General features: G+C 31.6%; 1 protein-coding gene across 8 annotated transcripts in view; it reads left to right on the forward strand.

The window, feature by feature from the left end:
- The first annotated feature begins 2,275 nt into the window (after positions 1-2,275).
- Positions 2,276-22,192, forward strand: part of CadN (neural cadherin) — an 835,618-nt gene continuing 815,701 nt past the window's right edge. For 7 of the 8 annotated variants that reach the window (XM_085956138.1, XM_085956137.1, XM_085956141.1 and 4 more), the window contains exon 1: positions 2,276-2,362. The gene's annotated coding sequence lies outside the window, so the exon portion shown is untranslated. Of the gene's footprint in view, positions 2,363-3,149; positions 3,327-22,192 lie in introns of those variants that run through there. The other variant, XM_085956139.1, reaches the window with a different exon arrangement.

The raw sequence follows: 22,192 nt of genomic DNA on the forward strand, positions 1-22,192 counted from the left end.
TTAATAATTTACATTTTAAAGTGTTTTAATTAATTTAAGATATTATTAATCATAACGACTCCCAGTTTATACTTAAGTTATATATTTTTTATTAATTTATTTCATGAAAGAATATTATACCTATTATTTATTCATTTATTGTGTATTTCTGTGTATTTCACATTATCAGATACTCTATGCCGGATGCGTACAGAAGGTGGTGGGGGATGTCCTCGGATCCGAAATGCCCCAAGAATGAAAAAACCACAAGCAATATAATATGTGAATGGAATATTACCTACTGATCACGGTGATTTTCTAAGAAATGTTTCATTGTAATATTGCGTCAATAAAATGGATCACAATTGGTTCAATAATAAGAACCCTTCTGGTTCGCGCACACGATACCTATCTACTTGTGCATTGAGCATCCCCTTAAAGGTTATAGGTCAAAGTAGAATTAAGCTGCGGAGTGTCTGGGCATGGGAAATCTTATCGTGAAAATGCAAAAAACGCAGTGGAATCGTAGACACGAAGTATAGGTATAGTAGGCGCAGTAAGAGCAGAAGTTACATTATAATCGAAATTCAGTATATTATTATAATATATATACAATTTTCCATCGTAAAATCAACATTATGATTTTTTTTAATGGACCCCCCATACCATTTTCTGTGTGCATAAAGCGGCGATTTTATGTGAAGCAGACAATCCAATCGATTCGTAAGAAAATTAAAAAATGGGCCTTCAAAAAATTCCGACAAGTCATTCAATTATACATATTATATGATATGATGTATACAATTATACAAATTATGCATATTTTATTTTCTCACGAGATAAGCAAAAAGTAATACGAATAGCATAACAAAATCCTCACAAATAACATAAAAGGATCCATAACATAACCTCTTGAACAGATTTGTACTTGTCCACAAAAATAAACCATTACTATGTATATATATTATCGTTGTCATCTTCAATAATAATTATTTTGGTTAAAGGATGTGATTCTAGGATAGAGGTACAATGGAGTGAGATTTTATGGTTTTTATTTATTTTTTATCGTGAGGGGGCTCAAAATCATTCAGTACGTCGAGTCTCCATGTACTCAAACCCGTCACTATGTGCTGTGCTCACCTATTCTATACAGTGTGCACTAGGGAATCCAATCCCGGGATCCCGAGCTATTTTCGATACCTATGAATCCCGGGATTGATAAACATAGTCCCGGGATTTCGGGATTGATTTTTTTATCAATTTTTATGGAAAATATAACAGAAAAAATACTTTTATTACAAAATAACTACATTAGAAATAAACTGAGTTTGAATGAAGTTTGATGTGTAGGTTGCCGATTCATTTTATTTTTTCACATATATTATTAAAAATGAGAAAGATTGGTAAAAAAACAATGCTTGGCACTTTTAACAAAGTTATTCCACCATGATATCATACGTTTTACGGCAGTTTTATATTTGGCTGACTAATTAGATTTATGAAGCGGAAAGGCCATAAGTACGCCATGATTATTTGCTTCACTATTTTAAATCTCGCTGATCTATTCATTATGTCTTTACTATCAGAAATAGCAATCTCATATTAAATTCACATTATTATTTATATTACAATATTATTTACTCCATTAAACTTGTGTATTTCCAAGATTGAACGTATACAATATTAACAATAAATGTCTTAAATTGTATAAATTATACTAGATTTATTTTTGACCGATTTTATCAATGTTATTTGTAAATATAAAAATTTTATATTAACAATGGAAAAAAAATCCCAATCCCGGGACCAGTCCCGGGATCCCGGGATTGTCAAATTGTAATCCCGAAATCCCGGGATTAGAATTTTGGCTCGGGATTGGATTCCCTAGTGTGCACTATGCGTATTTAGTTTATAATAGGTAGGTATAACAAAACGAAGAATATTAATAACATAATGACTAAATAATAGAAGTTAATAATATGTATATTATAATAAGTAGGAATATTTTATACATATTAAAATTCAGTTACCTAAACTGCCTTGATAGTTTAGTAATAGAATTCAATATTGAATACAATATAATAGAATATTTACTGAGGGAGACTTCGAATAATACATCCTGCGTCTCCACGACTGCATCCATGAACAAATAAAATATAATCCATCTTTACAAACTCAGAAGTTCGAAAGCTCAAAATGTGAAGTCGAAAATTCGTCCGCGGGCCACACGTGTACAGCTCGGGCCCTTCGCTCGATATTCAAACTCGACCAATCCGCTCAGTCCGCTGCCGGCAGTCGCGCCGAGAGGTAGTTCAGTCGTGTTGCGAGTTATCGTTCCCGGCTGTCAAAGCCGACGGTACACCGACATCGATCTTTTCAAAATGTAAGTATCACACGAAAAACCCGCGAAATCTCACCGCTCAAGTGTCAGTGATTGTAATCGTCATTTTAAATAATATTCAATACAGTGTTTTTGTATTTTATTTACGACTGCGGCTTAAAATTGGCCGCCCCATTAAAATCGATCTAGTGAAAATGTGTTTGTTTATATCGCACGTGTTGGTTTGTTTTTTTTTTGTTCTGGTCTTCCGCTGAGGTCTGTGAACTTCGGATTTTGACGAATTTTCTTCTCGTGGTGACTACGGATTTATTGCAGCCCTCGATGGTCTCGGTGCCATGTTTGTTGTGTTTTGCACTTTCCCCAAACAAGGGTCTGTGCAACGTCTCATCTCCTCGAAGCTTTCAATAGTGAAAGCTGATATGTTGTATGTTATATAATAATGTTTAATTCAGTAAGTTTGGGATTTGTTTTAATTTGAGAGCTTTTTTCGATTTGGTTTACGGGGTTGTTCTGCGTCGGTTAGGGGGAAAGCGCGGGGCGAAGTAGGCGTCGCGCGCCGCTCGTATTGATCCGTCGCGACGCCGCCGCGCTACTATTAATACCCCCGTCGCATTACAATTTTGTAAATAACTGAAACATTCATTTTTTTATGAATTCCAACGCTGATTTTACAGCTGAGCTCAATAAGATCGAAAAATGCTTAGCCATAGATAACAGTGCTCGCGTGATATTGGTTTCGATGACCCTTGATAAGCGAGTTGAAAAATTTCCAGCAGGTGTCGGTAGTGTGCTGCCGATAGCCACCTACCCTTAGCAAAAATTTTCATTCACGTGACGTTGTGTAGTAGTGATAAATACAATACAGTCGATTAACATCCCTGCCAAATCGCTTTCCATGTGCAATTCTTTCCTAATACATCGAAAACAATAATAATTCATTACCCTCTAAAGATTATTTTATTACGTTGAGTGCATTTTATTTCTAGCTATGTCAGTTTTGTGATATGTAAGTACGTTTTATTAATTGTCTACAGCCCTATACTCTATAAGATTATTATACTAAACATTATTAAAAAATAATATTAAATACTTGAACTGATTCCACACATATAATAGTTTTTGATTACCTATAAAATAGACATGTGTGTCACTATTACAGGTTATTTAACTTTATTTTTTCTAAATAAGCCATAGCGTGCCCACACAGTATTACGGTTTTTCTTTCTATAACGTGTATACATTTCAATTAAGCCCACTTTCAACGCTCTAACGAGAAGTGTATTGTAATACAGATATATCATTCGGAGGATCAATAAAAGATAGATTAAGATTAAACGTTTTCTCAATTACCATTAAATAACTATGTGATGTTCAAGATGTTCTTAATAAGTTTGTATCGAGCGAGTAGAAAGCGCCAAAAGCTCTCGACTCTGCAGTAGCTAATAGCTCAAATTAATTAATTACATGCCGCCGATATTTTATATTAGTATTATTATTTGTCTTTATTTGAACAGTATTACTCTAAACATAAATTACGACAATTATAATAGGTATTATCACAATAATTAATTAAAGTTATATTAAAAAATATTGAGAAATCCACTTTTGCCCGGGTGAGGGTGTCTACAACCCTCGTTTTATTCACATGAAGCTAACATTACATATTAAAATATCTAAAGATACTTTCTTATATGTAAAAAATAGCACCCTCACGCTGAAGAATTAGCTTTTATCATTTTCAGGCCAGACAGTCTGGCCTCAAAGATTCTAGTAGGTCCTAGACCTAGTAGAATCAACTTGAATCTAGTAGAAAAGTTTTGTAGTATCCAAAATCGAATAAAGCATTATATTTAACAAAAAATAAGGTTTATTTACCGTCATTTCTATTGATATTCTCACTCACTGGATCAGCAATAATTAACTATTATTTTATAAATACGCTAGTATCATACCTACTATAAATTGTATGCCAAATTCCAATCAAAATTATAGAAAAAAAAAACAAATTTTGAAAATAGTAATCGGCAGTGTAACAATGTTTTTTCACTTTCTTGAAATTATTTTTATATATTAAGTACTTTATTTTAACACTAACACCGCATGGACGTTATGCCGGGTCCACATTGGCAACATGTCGCGCGACAACCTCGTTAAATTTTACGATAAGTATGATAATTATCTTAAAATTTCTTAAGCAATTATGATAATTATCGTAAAATTTAACGAGGTTGTCGCGCGACATGTTGCCAGTGTGCACCCGGCATTAGGTACAAATTATTATCTCAGTATGTTCACAATATAACATTTTAAATTTAATTAAATTAATGACAGTGACAAAATATGGGACGAATTTCGAGTTGTATTCCAAATCAGTTGAACATACGTACCATATTTTATAAAATTATAAAACAACATCCATTTAAAATCACTCTCAATTTGATTGAACACAACAGCTATTAATTACCTTCCCAACTGGTATCACCAGACACCAATGGTAGGTTAGTTACAACTCTTGGGAGAACACACAGCTGATGCTAGCGATAGATATCAGTAACATACAACAATTAATCCACATTAGCTTCAACTAAGTTTAGTTTTCATTCACACCACGTATAAATCAGTAATACGCATTTCCATTGATTACATAGTGTTTTGATATTTCTAAGTCTACTATGAATAATATAATGTATAAAAAGTATCCAATACAATCGAATTAAGTACCTACTTAAGTATAGAGTAATTCTGATAATAATATATTATACCGGATTGCTCTACTAGTTAATTTTATAGTGTAAAACATAACGATTACATTAATTAATATGATGAATATGGTGTAATATAACAATGTCATTTACACTAATTTATTACAATTCAAAACATATATTTCCTATAAGTATTATGAAACATTTAATTGGTATCACTATCTTTTGAGCCTGTGGGTATAATTTGTAGAGATTTCAAGTGGAATTTCGAGAGGCGTAACAGGCCAGAAGAGACGTTACCTACACTAATCTTGTGATGCGATGTGCCTCAGGAAGTACCTTTAAATTTAAAAAATAATGTCGAGTGCACATTGCAACAAGTTTTATGTGGGCAATGAATGCGTGCTACTTGATAAAAATTACGTGTTACTATTTTGTTTTTAAATAATTCTCGGGCTCCTAAAAATACGTGATATCCTACTAATTCCTGTCATTATCACTTACTAAGTATTGTCTTATTGTAGTATTGTATTGTAGATTTTTATTATTAGGAAAATAGACATGAAACAATGCATGAGTTTCTTTTACCTGATTAGTGAGTTATTATTCGAGGCGATAATCATCAAAATCTACTTGAAACAAATATTTTCGAATTTTCTAAGATAATAATGTGGTTCCATAAATTTTCTCGAGCGACGATAATTGTATGAAAATTCCAATAATTACTGTTCTTTCTGTTGGTTCCATATCCGTTATTGGTGGGAGACTATGATTATGTCAACATTTTCCTGTGTGTCGCTACCATTGGTCATAGTAATGGTCGCTAACACCTTTAGGAATGTAATAAATATTAATCGTATTTTTGAGATTGTGTGTTACCTAAATATATTTCTTATTACCAAAATTCACTCTACTAATATTTATTAATATAATATAAAAATAAATCGCTTGTAAAATCATTGGAAATCTGGCAACACTACGCCAAGCAAATGTTCACGCACACTGTCATGTATTTCCGAAAAACCCTTAAAGGGGCGTGAAGGACGCGTGGTGGGGGCGACCCAAGCGCGAGAAATAATTCGTCATCTGTTCAGGGACAAACACTCATAATAGCTCCATCTATATTTTTCTATAATCTATTTCTATAATCTTTCTATTTAAAAAATATCACTATGCACTGTTAGCCGTGGCGCACAGCTAAACTATTCTCGACTGCCACACGTTGAAATGTTGATGAACTTAATTTAGATGGTATTCACAAAACATATTTACACAGCTCGAAAGCGAAAAAACAGCTGGTATCGCAAGCAACTAATTTCATCTGACATCTTGTGACATATTGTGGCGCAGGTAATGATACCAAAATGTTGCACACCGTCATTCATTTTGGCTAGCCGCATGAAAGAAAGATGCAACATTGTGCCCAGTTTTGATTTATAACTATATCTCAGCCGAGACGATTTTCAGTGTGCGACTGGGCTAAATCATTTATTTTAACCATATTCGGTCATAATATATAACTTGAAAATCTAGCGTTAAAATAAAACATATGTAGGTACACGTGGCTTAAAATGTTCCATAATTCACATCATCCTGATTTTTAAAATACATATCTACTTAATCGTTTTAAAGTGCTTTTCATTTCACACTTTGCGAAGTCGACAATTTGAAAAAAATATTCAATAAAGACGATTTTCTTTCCTGTTTTGTATAAAGCCTCTTTCGATTTTCTGCCATTTTCTATAAATTATATTTAAGTATTATATTAAAAATATGTGCCGCGACTATGACTATCATTGTCTCATTTTTGAAACCCACACGAGATTTCAGTAGTAATCTAATCACCGTATAATTTTCATTCTTCTAATTCAAATGGTCATATTTCAATAATATCACATCGAATTATGCAATTAGCTTTCTGTCCATATAATAGTTATATTAAAATGTCGACCGGAATCTGTTAAATACTTTTTTTACATTTACGTTGGATTTTTTATTAAAAAAAAAAATAGCATTTTTGATCATTATAAACGTCGCAAAGATAAGATTACCTATACCTAATTAATATTCAATTTTTAAAAGGAACACATGTTCTTATTTATTTCACATAAAGCATTACTTATAGATAAAAAAGATTAATATTATGTAAATAAGTACTATAGATTAATATTAGTATTTAGAGATTTTGTTTCAACTAGAGACGATCCTTGAGAATATACTATTAAATTTAGCAGTCAATTTTCTAATGATAATGACGATTGAATTACTTTATGTCAATTCTAAAGAGATTATCACTTAGGTACTCACCCATAAGTATGATTACGTAAATATAATGGGTGAAATATTGCGTACAAAGAGACTAAAACAAACGTGGGAAAGCTTCACGAAATCCTACCATATTGTAGGTATGACTATTGTATGTATGAACTATGTATTTACTTAATAATATGTGGCTACATACCACATTCTTTAAATTTGCGTTTCTCGTTACACTGTAATATGATCTGTATTCTGTGAGTAAAATAGAGGAAACAAAATGTGTGTGAACGATTAATTAAAACTACGGATGTTGCTAAAACAGGAATAAATTAATTGATTAATTTTGTGTATAGGCTATAAGCTTTGAGTGTACACATTTCCTTGGTGTCACAATAATACTGCTTTACTATATAACGTCGTTGAAACTAGAAAATTGTGTAACTCCAAAAACACTACTTTACAGGAGAGACAAAAAACATTATGGTTTCCTATACAAATGTATGGTTTTGGAGTGAAATCATCCATGATTTAACAATGATACAATTTTTCTGGAATTACAAAATTTGCAAGACGGATAGATATTATCAACGGCCACTAGATGGCATTCAAAGTCAATTTTCGATTAAAACGGAGTTACACAATTTTCTAGTTTCAACGACGATAAGTATATGGGATTAACTGTTAATATGGATATTGTAATATTGTGTAACTGAGACAGGGTAAGACTTATCGTGGTGACGGGATCCAATGTCCATGACGACTACGCAGCGGCACAATACCATTTCAAAACATCGTTTTAAGTATTCGCTAAAACAAATCTGGCATTTTGAATAAATATTATAATTATATCCATATAGGGCCGTCATATCGAAAGAAAGTATCGAAGTGTCTGTCAAAACGTATCGGTACTTTTTTGACGATTCTACATACCTAGATATAATTTTATAATATGGCAATTTATCAAATTCTAAAAACACATCAATGATATTTGCCATATAATAAGTACTTGTTAGTCTTATCAGTCTTATCACTATAACATTTCATTTATCTCGAGTTAAGTTACACTAGTTTATTGCTTGTATATTCCCACATAATATAACTAGTTGAAACTGTTCAAACATTAAAATGTTAGGTATTTTATTTTTAAAAAACTTAGATTTGATTATAAATCATTAATTTTGTATCTATATTAAGGTATGTAGTGGTATATTTGGATTATTACTATAGGTATATTATATTTAAACATAATATTTCATAAACACGCGATGAAAGGGCATCTTTAAGTTGGTGCAAAGTTGGCTTGTTTCGACATAATATCTAAATAATAATTTATATACAGTATATTTAGAGATTACGTCAAAACATCTGAATAATTTCACAAAATATAAGAGAAAGGGTAGTTTAAATCTTGGGTTCTCATTTCACTAAAACAAAAACACTGTCTTTTTTACTTAGCAGGGCAGTTTAGATGTCCTAAGGTTTGTTGTGTCAATTTTTTAATAATAAAATAAGACAAGTACATATGTATTATATTCATTATAGGTACTGATTGTTTAGATTCTTAAACTAAGCTTATTTGGCTAATTTATTTTGCTAATATCAGTGGTTATTAAACTTTTTCGTCTCATGACGCCCCTCTAATCTATTCTCAAAGATTAATAATTATGGTATTAATACTATCGACCGAAGGTACTTAATGGAATTTGAATTTAAATTCTAATGGATTTAGTAATTTTTAGTAAGTAATAGTACAAAACTAAAATCCATTAGAATTGGAATTTAATTTGTGTACTATTCCATTTGAGTCGTAGAGTTGTCTCTAAAAATTTGTTGGTATTATTCGCATCTGTTCCTTAATTTATCGTTTCCAAAGAACCGCATTACAGCTCCTAGCCACACTGGACGTTACTTTAAATCTTGAATTCACGTGAAATTATTGAAAGTATCATCCTGAAAGTAGTTTTGAAATCAGTTGCGAGGGTGAGATAAGCATGTCGTAGAATTTTTTTTTTTTCAAAATGCTGGCAGTACACAGTTTGAATGCCACTGTGTTAAATGATTTATCAAAATATTCATGATAAAATAGGCTCTCGTTTACAAATAATTGTAATACAATTTACAAAATAAGCTTCATTTAAGTAATAAAATTATGAATTTTTCAAATTAAATTATTGATATATGATACTCACGTCTGACAGAAGTACTGTTAAAAACCTGGTTCTAAACAGAGACCTTGGTGTCATCAACAAACCCGTTGGTAATGTTTCGTATTCCTTACAAAAGCGGCTTATTTAAATATCTCCACCAGTGGCAGTGGCCTGTCCGCTTGGCTAACCATGTGGAATAGTCTCCTCACATTGACTATCAAAACTCCATTTAGCAGACTCGTGCAAACATTCTTATTTCATTCAATTACTTACACGTTATCATTAAATTTAATGAACATGTTTCAAAGGTCATGTTTTCAATCGAAATTTCATTGTTTTAATATCATAATATTTTGTTTTATTTTTTCTACACTTCGTAGCTCGAAAATTTTATTCATCTCATAATGATTCTCCCTTATAATATACGTTTGAAAATCTACAGTATCAACTTCCATTGACTTTTGATTGACTTAATAATATTTTCCATATCTATGCAATGTTTATATACAGACTTCGTTTCTATCATCATACTCCGCTGGATGAAAGCATCCCCTATTTCAAGTAACTGTTCTCGGTCCCTAGTTATCCGCTGTCTCGTACATCCAGCGAACATTATGAGTTCTATCCAGAAGTTTTTAGGGCGTCCTTGTAGTCATTTAGTGCTCTTTGGGTACTACTGCATAACAGCGTTCGTCAATTCACCAAGTGATAATAATATGTCCAGACCATCGCCATTTCACCTGCTTGGCGACGTCTATCATATCACGTGCTCTTGTTTGCCTCATAATCCATTGGTTTCTTGCGCGATCTTTCCGCGTCATGCTCAACTCGTAATTTGTTGATAACTCTTACATTTAGAATCAATATTTTATACGCATACGTGAGCACTGGTAGCACGCATTGCGTGAATACTTTACGCTTAAGATGCAATAGGAAGTCACTTTTGAAGATACTATTGTGGTGCCCAAATGTACTCCATGCCAGTTTAGTTCTGCGAGCAATCTCCATAAATATTCAATGTTTATTGACACACTTATTTTCACTGTCTAACAAAATTTAAATTTAATTATAACATTTTCGTCGATAATTGGTTTGAATTAAAGTAAATCATTTCTCATAGCCATGAAAATATGGCTTGAAATATCCAAGACAAGCGCGTTTTAATTAATTTCATATTATTAACTTGATAACTTCTTCTGAGTATTTCAATATTTACTTGGATACTTATCCTATGTATTTTAATTTTAAAAGGCTCCACGTATAATAAGAATTTATTTGTCGACGTAAACATAATTTTGATTATTAATAATAATTATAAGAAGTAATTTCTTACATTTATAAAATATTAATTATGTATAGCATTTTTCAATACTTAATATACGAAAGATTTAACAATGTAAGTATATAAGATTTCTATTTTTATGAAAATTTTAATTAAACATACTTATTCACAAAACGTGTCACTATTAGAGAATACTGATAATTATCACTCATATTACAACGATTAAAGAAATGAACGCACAAATTTCTCATGTAAACATAATTTTTGTTGATTTTTTAGCACTCGGTTCGATTTATTCACATCCGCGAAATTTATTATCACGTGATTTTAAAGACATTGGCATGTTCAAAGATATCGCATTTTAATAATAAGAGTTTCAAAGAAACTCCATGCATTTTCCTAAGTTTGTATTTATCTGTCCCAAATTCATTGCGTAGTCGCTTAGAACGTTTTATACAATTCTCTTTTAATCTTCAATCTGTGTACTGTTCAGTGTACACCATAGTGGCGCATAATATGTTTTATCTTCTAAATCATGCATATATTTCCCCATTAATTACTACACAAATAGCTGTGATAGCTATCGTATACTAATATGTCATTATTTTTTCCCTTCGCAAAGTAAAATGATCAAATTCTTGATTTACGATTCGATAAGAAGTAGTCATTATTGACATCATATTCTTTAATAATGGTCACGTGTGACATCGGATTGATGTAGGTACCCAATCACCGTTTTGACAAAAATAGTCTCAATTCAGTTTAATCAGAATTAATTTAAAATCTGCTTTCAGTGGATTACAGGATCAGACAATATAATTAATACTATTTAATTATACATAGTATGTATCGGCGTTATATCTAGGTATGGTTGATTTTAATTATGTAACGTATAATAATATGAATACGTGCATATTTTTTATAGAAGTATCTAGGTACCTATCGAAAATTAGAGGCATTTCTGCTAGACTCTAATAAATCTGCTAAGCTACAATGTCATGTTTAAAAATGTCCCTTATAAGAATCAATAAAATTGTTATCATAGTTATTATTTAAAGTAATTCTTAACCATAAATGTAGAGTGTCACTCCGATATACTAAATCAATAAAGATTCTAACAACAACACAATACTATTTAGAAAATAGTTTTTTTTTTTTTTATCATCACAAGATTTTGCCCTGTCACGTCCGATTTCTTAAACCACAATGAGCATAAGATCGGGTTCAATTGATAAAACCCAAATTACACTGATCATATCAACGGTCGATCTGAGGGCTGTTAATGGATGTTTCTGGATGAAGGAAGCGTCGATATCGCATATCTTCATCTGAATGATCATTCCATGGAATGTTAGCACATAATTATAATATATTATAATATAATAATAACATATGGTAATAATTATAATTTATCAGTAAATATTTCTCACAATCATTATTAATTATTATACTTACATTAATAATAATATTATCTCTTTGAGACAGCATCCGAACGGAAATGACAAATTATTCAACTAATTAATCTTTAAGCTATATTTGTATCTAAATATATCATTCATTAGCAATTTTGTTTAATTTATATGTATTCGATGATGATTTAAAATATAATAACTAAACGCTAATAAATCTTTATTAAAAATAAATAAATTAAAATTTACAGCTCGTTAACCGTATCTCATCACCCAATCATGTTACTAATTTGTGCAATAAATAACATTTTGATACTTATAATCTTGCTGGTAGAATTCATTTACCTTTTTTTATTTCTAAGTAGCAGAGGATTATAATCAATCAAATATCAATTAATTATAATAATATGGCGTTGAAATTGATAGTTTAATGTTTTATTATGAAAATATTGAGTACATACATTGTCCTACCTACTTACATACAATAATTATTATGTATATGACTTTTATAAATAAAAAAAATAGATATACTGGAAATATGCATTAGTGGCTATGTATTATAAAATATAGATACTAGCGATAGTTCGCAACTTTGTCCGTATGAAATACTAAAATTAAAATCAGACAGATATACAGAATGATGAAATAAGACTGGTTCAATTTTTATTTTCTTGAGGTATCTGATAGACAACGGTTGGGTCTAGGCGCGCCCCCATCTACACATCCGTACCATTTATAATATGAATATCCATTTAGTGTTATATTACTCTCGACCCGCGTGATCGACAACACTCCACCGTTGCCATTAGACTAATTTACCTTCTCGTGATTGTCTTGTGATTTCGTAACTTTACTAAATTAGTACCAGCAATGTATTCTATAATATGTAGAAGTTTCATCAATATTGATTTAGTAGTTATAATAGAAGAAACAGACAGACAATAAAATAAGTTATAGTTAGTTTGTGCTTAGGTATCATATAAATTATAAACAGTCTAAACTAAACGCTGTTCAAAGGGTAGTCATTTCGAAATTATAGATACACACTTAAGTATTAAAGATTACATTGTTGTTTGATTTCATAAAACGCAAAGTTTTTTTGTAGTACTTATTCCACTTTAATAAATAAATTTGGACCGGTTTCGTCCGCCTCAGAGGGATATTTTCAACTGAATATATTTTTTAAAACAGTATTTACCAAACAAAATCAAAAGCGACAGAAATAATCTAACAAAGCTACATAGATACACCATGAATTGACAGTTAAAAAAATAAAAAAATAAAGATTATATTTTGATATATTAACAAACAACGCATTTTGCTTTACCATGCAGCGCAAATACAATATATTAGGTATAGGTACCTAATGTGCATTTCATAGATATTGTGAATGTGTAGTGGATTGTAAAATCTTGATCATTTATTATGTAGGTACTTATGTTGTTCTCATTTAGTATTAAGATTTATTGTAGTGCTTGCTATGTGTCTATATGTTTATTTTATTTAATGTAGGTACATAAAGTTCTAAATATATTATGCAGTACCAGTATATTGTAATGTTGACGTTGTGTTAAGTAAATACATTGGTTTAATTTCTGCCCAACCCTCGTTACATTCTATTTTGGGCTGTTGTAAGCTTAAAACCCACAGAAAGCTGCATTGCGTGCACTTAATAATTATTGAATCAACAACGTCACGAAACTCTCGGGCGGTTTGTTTACACAATAACAAAATATTACACAGGGAGAGGCTTTATTTAAATTGAATTTGACAATTAATTTATAAATACATATACATAAAAAATAACAACAAAATTTATATTTATTTTTAGTATGTACTTAAATATTAATCAATTATGTGTTAACAAACTAATACACAAATTTAGTGGCATTCTAGTTTCTCGGTACTGCATTATATGATACCTGGTATGATGTTTTATTGGTGTGAGACTTGCTATTTGGTAGGTAGTATCTTTTTCATGCCTTGCAATCAGTTTCCCATTGTTTTAAGACAGCGTTATCAACGTTTAATTTCATTACTAACTAATGACAGCAATATTAGATTCGTTTGTTCATTTCTTTTGAAATTATTTTACGAGTTTCTCAAAATATCCCTTGAGATTTTAATATAGGTATATGCTTACGCAGAGAACGCTCGCCATTGGTGCTTAAATACTTTTAATTTGCCTAAAAATATATAGATTCTTAACCAGTTTTTTCTTATATTTTTTTTCGACCATGTCCGATCCTAATTAGATCATATGGGCCTCCACAGAGTGGAGGTTTGTATTAACATATTTTGTTTTTACGAGAAATGGATGTCAGCCACTTGCTCAACCTATTAGGTCCATACTCTGACTCAATGCCACAATATGTGTATTTGTCAGACCCAGGATTCGAACCTGGCACTTACGACACTATAGGCCAGCGATACTCAACCTGCGGCCCGCGGGCCACATGCGGCTCTTTAAGCTTTAATGTGCGGCCCGAAACACATTTATTATCAGGAATTTCGTATATCTTGAGATTCGTTTCGACTTTGACGCACAGATAGTGACACCCGAAGAGGATTGTGATCATATTGTCATTATGGTCCACATCAGATCTGGTATAAGAGTGTTGCTATTGCACACGATTAATTTAAAAAACACGCATAATTTTTAAAATCTCAAAAATGTTTTGTAAAAAAGGGGGGGTTTCATGATTTTTTTCGTCACCCCAGTAGTGATGCGGCCCGCGTTACTTTACAAATATATGTATTTGGCCCCAAGAAAAAAAGGTTGAGTATCATTGCTATAGGCCAACGTTTAAGCAGCGCGGCCATCGGAAAACTGATAGTATAATGTTTTTATAGTTCTTAAATCTCAATCTTAATCCGGTGATAGGTCCTAAGTACTCACCATAATCACCAGTGTCCATATAAATATTATGAATGTTAGCCACCGCCTGAAGAGTTTCTGCGTTAAATAGTTGTAAACCTTGGACTAAACCTATTGGAGCGATAATCTGAATCAAACAAACATTAAAAAAACTATAGTCATATGATTTGGTCAGATGCAGGATTCAAATCCGCGTCCTACGCCTTCCAGCTGGACATTTTGCCTTTCGTTAATGTATTATACTATCATTAAAATAACAGCGATTTCAAAATAATTGATATAATATGTATATATGCCATTTCGACAATATACCTACAGTTACTATTTAGAACGGATACTATCGTTTATGAAATTACTTATAGAGAGATGCGTCTGAGTTAAAATCTGAAATAATACTTGTTAAAAAATATGATGATAATAATCAACACTGTAATTCCATTTTGTGCTTATCTAGCATCTGTATCTGTATTATCTAGTGAAAAACTCAAATGGTTTTCGTGTGTTTTGTAAACTCCCGGGTTTACGCCTCATCCGTGCATTACCACTATGCTACGCAGTGACATACTAATTGCGGCAAATTTTAACTATTGGTCAATTTTAATACCTACTCATCAGCGCTCTTCCAAATCAAGCTGAGAGAGATGGAGAAGATGCAGGGTTCGATTCCCCGCCGGGGTGGCTTACTTTTTTCAAAAAAAAAAAATTTTCTATTAGTTATAATATATTCTCTCAGAAAGTGTTTTTCAAAATTATATATTTTCAATAATTAGAATGATACATTCTTAAATCTTGTGAATTATTCGTTGAATAAAAGAAATAGTTAATTATAATACAGTAATGTTCATATCAGATATCTTTATCATGTATAAATATTAAATAAATAAGTTATTGGTGTTATCTAGTATCAGTTATTTATTTTCTTCTATTAGAGTGCGAAATAATCACATAAGATTAGAGCAAAAATAGCAATAAGTAGTATAATTATATAATACATTATATATTGACTTTTTGGCTTATGACCTGCGTTGATCTTGTTACCCCATTTGTTCGATACGTTGTCTCAAAGTCAACGTTGACAAATTAATTTATAGCGTTTCAATTATTGATATTCACAACATAAGAATAGTACTTAGCTGTTTTCTATCAGACATGTTTAGTAGCATATCGTAATTTAAAATAGCTAATACAGAAGGCATAGTGCTATAGCTACTTACTCTATGGTATTTTATCCTTACCATGATCAACGAGAAACTTTCATTAATTTGTAAAAACAATATGAATAAAGAATATCAGTACGTAAGCGTTATTTATTGTAAGTATTTACAATTTATTACTGATAAGCTGCTAGATGGAGTAGGTACACATTTATAATACTTATAAAATTGACAATATTAGGAACACATATTTACATACCTACGTCTATGATTTAGAATTTGCATCGTCTACCTACTTAATATGTATTGACGTGTCTCTTTATTGTGTTAATAACCCATCATTTCGTTATTTATAAAATTATTTATAAAACGCCTAGTTTGACTTCTGAATATTGGTAATTAATATTAAATTCCGTATCCTGCTGGCAATTTAAAATTTGTTTTCATATGGGTGTTTCATATGGGAAAGTACCCCAAACGGCACACATCGTGTCGTCGTGGGTAGAAAACAATATTTTAGTCCAATGGTATTTAGCAGGCCATTATAATCCTATCTTAGTGAGTTAAAGCAACAATGTAAACTTAATAAGAAAGATAATAATATTTTTAACCTTGTTGATAAACTTTTTTATTGTTCTAACAAATACTAAGTACCTACCTAATAATAACATTAACATTAGTATAATCCAAATAAAAAATAATATCAATCGCTAACATTTACATACTAGACCAGTGGTGGCGAACCTATGGCACGCGTCCCACCAGTGGCATGCGAGATGATTTTGCATGGTATGCGTTGAAGAGAAAAAAATACCTATACTAATAATATACGTCATATTGCATTCAATAAAAAATAACAAGCTAATATTCTTCAAGAATAAGCATTACGTTTTTTGTAAATATAAATAATTGCATAGGTCAGTCCTTAGACTTTATGCGTCACATATAATTTTATCGCACTAACCTGACCAGGCGGCGGGGATAACTGGCCGCAAACCTCTATTTTTTTTTATCGATTTACAGTGCTCGAGACCACTATAGCGAGAGAATGCATCATCTGATCAAAGAAATTCTGGTGTCAATTTGCGGGTAAAGAACTAAAATAATAAATAAATAAGGTAGTAGTAGTATTTCTGGCAGCTTCAAAATTGGTGGACCGAAATGTAAGGCGCAATTAAAAAAAGTATTAAAGTTATTATATTATATTAGGTATCTGTGCTATGTTCTATGAGTGATGTCGAGAATATTATGATACGTTTTGGTAGAATTGTTTTTCTCCATGAAATACTGATCGGCAAGTCAGATATCCGAAAAATAATATTTGGGAAATTTTAGCACGCGTACCTACGTAAAAAGGTTCGCCTACGCTGGACTAGACTGTGTTAATTCAACAATAGTATTAGTATAGACACGAACTAAGAATATTAGACAAAAATAATCTATGAGGTAGTTTTATGATAAGGTATGTATGGAGTCTGGAATCTGGATAAAGGAGCAGATTTATCACGATAAGATTATCTTTCTATTGAAATGCATCTCTCGTGGGCAGCAAATTCAATTCAGTTGCTGTATCGATACACAATGAAGATGGGAATTTGTGTGGGCTAGGGGCGCGTTTGTAGTCTAACTATTATTTATCATTATCATGTTATAACCAGAGTATGACAGGCCTTATAAATATTAGTAACATTTATATACATAACACAGTTACAATGATACTACAATAAATTCTATAATAACTTGATAATTTAGATCTTCTTATTTTTATGCCATATTTTATGATAACCTCAAGGCAGTCTTAAAGATTTTCTATGTTATAATGTCGTTAATCTGCCAGGCTCTCGTTTTTCAAAAATCTTTCCTTAAATAATAATATGAAGAAATTGATACTTTTGTGGTGTTGATCTTGTATCATGTAACTAAAATTTCCCAGTTTTAAGTATGTGACTATATTATATTTCGGAGATAAACTGTGAAGTTTTTTTGTAAAATATAATATTGTGTCAAATTACCATAATTGTTTATAATGCAAAATTTACAAAATGAACAACAGTAATGTCTGAAAGAATGAAAAATAGAATGATACCGATTTTAGCCTACACGACCAATGATTGGTAGTCTATCTATAAGTAGGTATATAATCATTACGCAAATCGATCACAATATAACAGTAATTTTTATTGTGTGAATCATCGTGCAAGGTGTTTTTTAAAAACATCGAAAAATAGTTACTTATTGCTTTTCTTGTCATGGTAACAATGTGCCATTAAATGTCCTCAAGCGTGAAAAAGGGGATCAATACTAAATTATAATATTGTCTAACGATAATTAGTATCGTCTATAGCAGCGATGGCAAATACGTGGCACGCGTGCCCAACTAGGCAAGCTAAAAGTTATCGACGGCACGCACAAAAAATCCTTTTATTTTTTAATATTCAGAACGTTTATAGCGGGAAAATATAAAATCAAAGCGAAATCATGATGATGTATATTGTGTCAACACTGGAAAGTTGATGTTTTAGGTATATTGAATCGTGTACATTCAAAGACTAGAAATATGTTGACAAAGGAAGATTTAGCAGCATGTATTAATTTGCAATCATCGACATATATCAGCCTGATATAAAAAGTCTCTCAAATAACATGAAACAAAAAACCTCAAATGAAAATTAGTGCGTATCTATTATTTTTATATGTATCATTTTTTATATATTCAATAAACAATATAGTTACCAATTTACCCACATTCAATAAATATGATTTAGATTATATCACGACTGTGTACACTAAGGAATAGCACGCACCACGAATTAAAAAAAATCAGCTTATTTTGGCACGCCGGTCAAATCCCATTTGCCATCCCCCGGTCTATAATAGCTATACCTATGTATCTACATACACTACTGCCATATATTTAATATATCCACAACAATTACTGTCATGTCTGAATTGCTGAATACCGACGTTCAATAGCAAAAGTAAAAAATTACCACGCGAGTATTTTTAATATGGAGCTTTGTGAAGAAAGCCAGATATTATTGCGGCAAGACATGACATGTTGATAGCAGTGAACTCAGAAATAATGGCAACTGAATTACCTAACGGGTGTGGAGAAGCAGGCAACCGATCTCGAGTGTGGAAGAATACGGGATTTACGGGAATACTGGCAACCAATGACATTATTAATGGACAACGCACTCAGTACAGTCACGTGACAAAATTTTGCAGATTCCATTATGCAATATCACACATCGGAAATTTATAGCAATATCACCTTTATTGTAATGGTGTTAGAACAGATTATGCCATTTGGCAGACCCGACAAAAAAGTGAGTGTCATTTTTTTTCCACATGCTTTGTCCATATTAATGTCATTGCTGGCAACTGCTCTCTGCTTATGAATTGACGCTCATTCAATATTGGTATATTTGAAGATTGCAATACACATTATTGTACGTCCATAATGGATGGTTCATTTTCGTGGGACACTCACACATTCAAAACCCTGTGTCAAAATGTAGTGTATTGGAATATAGCCTATCGGATTTATTTATTAATCTGTTTTGTGGTAGATAGATTCATTGTATCTTCATTGTTTGGTTTATATTGAAAAATCTAATTAGAATGATTCGAAACAACAGAAAATCGAAAAGGAATTGGATACATTATTATGTGTGTATTTGAATATTTAGGTTTTTTTGTATAAGTAATAAATACTTAAAACAATTTTGTTAAAAATCAAAAAAAAACTTGTAAAAATATTGTCAATTTTATTTAGTACTAGCTAAAGTACCCGGCTTCGCACAGGGTCGCTTCGTGGTTATATTTATCTTAGATATTTAAAAAATAATAAGAGGTAATTATTTTTTTAATATTAAAATATCTGTGTAATACAATATATCAATATGAAAATAATTCTAATAGGAGTAAAGGTCAAACAAAAGAACACTAAATTAAAATCGAATCCAAAATACGCAAACGTTATTAATGTTATTAATATGCACTAACAAACCAAAATTGGATTAAACGAACTTTGTATTTTATATAATACTAATTTAGAAACCTTTGCAGGTGTGCGCACAACAACTTACAAAAATTTCATCGCAATCAGATGAATGGTATAAGAACGCATACGAATAGAAGAAGATAGAATAGATGAAAAAGAAGAAGAAATGGTTGCCTCAATTCAGAAATCTTGGCGGGCGTGAGCACAATACTTGATCAAAATTTCATTGCAATCGGATGAATGGTATAGGAACGCATACGAATAGAAGAAGAAGAAGATGGTTGTACTAATTCAAAAACCTTTGTGGGCGTGCGCACAACAACTGGTCAAAATGTCATCGCAATCGGATGAATAGTATAAGAACGCACACGAATAGAAGAAGATAGAATTGAAGAAAAAGATGAAGAAAATAGTTTTATCAATTCATTAACCTTTGCGGGCGTGAGCACAACACTTGATCAAAATTTCATTGCAATCAGATGAATGGTATAGGAACGCATACGAATAGAAGAAGATAGAATATAAGAAGAAGATGGTTGTACTAATTCAGAAACCTTTGCGGGTGTTGGCACAATTACTGACGAAAGTTTCATCGCAATCGGATGAATGATATAGGGACCATACGAATAAAAGAAGAAATAATGAAGAAGAAGAAGAAGATGGTTGTACTAATTCAGAAACATTTACGGGTGTTACCACAAAAACTGATAAAGGTTTCATCGCAATCGGATGAATGGAATAGGAACTCATACAAATAGAAGAATATACAATAATACAAATAGAAACCTTTGCGGGTGTTATCACAACAACTGGCGAAGGTTTCATCGCAATCGGATGAATGGTATAGGAACCATACGAATAAAAGAAGATATAATGAAGAAGACGAAGAAAATGTTTGTACAAATTCATAAACCTTTGCGGGTGTTGGCACAACCACTGACGAAAGTTTCATCGCAATCGGATGAATGATATAGGGACCATACGAATAAAAGAAGAAATAATGAAGAAGAAGAAGAAGAAGAAGAAGATGGTTGTACTAATTCAGAAACCTTTACGGGTGTTACCACAAAAACTGATGAAGGTTTCATCGCAATCGGATGAATGATATAGGAACCATACGAATAAAAGAATACATATATAATAAAGAAGAAGAAGAAGATGGTTGTACAAATTCAGAAACCTTCGCGGGTGTTGGCACAACCACTGACGATCGGAATCGGATGAATGATATAGGGACCATACGAATAAAAGAAGATATAATGAAGAAGAAGAAGAAGAAGAAGAAGATGGTTGTACTAATTCAGAAACCTTTACGGGTGTTACCACAACAACTTATGAAGGTTTCATAGCAATCGGATGAATGATATAGGAACCATACGAATAAAAGAAGATAGAATGAAGAAAAAGAAGAAGATGGTTGTACTAATTCAGAAACCTTTACGGGTGTTACCACAACAACCGATGAAAGTTTCATCGCAATCGAATGAATGGTATAGGAACAATACGAATAAAAGAAGATAGAATGAAGAAGAAGAAGAAAATAATGATTTTTCTAATTTAGAAACCTTCATGGGTGTGCATACAACCACTTACCAAAATTTCATCGCAATCGCATGAATGGTATAGCAACCATACGAATAAAAGAAAATAGAATGAAGAAGAAGATGATGATTTTTCTAATTCAGAAACCTTCATGGGTATGCATACAACCACTTACCAAAATTTCATCGCAATCGGATGAATGGTATAGGAACGCATACGGGACAGACACACAGACAGACAGACATACAGACAGACAGACATACAGACATTCATTTTTATATATTAGTATAGCCTATACTCTTCGCGAAAGTGCAAGCAATAAGTTGACAAAGTTTTATCGCAATCGGATGAACGGTATGGCAGTGCATTCAAAACGAACAAACAAACCCACAAACAAATATTATTTTTTATATATTAGATTAGATTACGATCATACGTACTAATATTACCAAACATAGTTTTGTTTTACATGACTTTAAACATTTTGCAACAC

The sequence above is a fragment of the Rhyacophila brunnea genome, unplaced genomic scaffold (genome assembly GCF_057557595.1).
Source record: "Rhyacophila brunnea isolate RB1 unplaced genomic scaffold, BYU_Rbru_1.0 scaffold_5, whole genome shotgun sequence".
Lineage (NCBI taxonomy): Eukaryota > Metazoa > Arthropoda > Insecta > Trichoptera > Rhyacophilidae > Rhyacophila > Rhyacophila brunnea.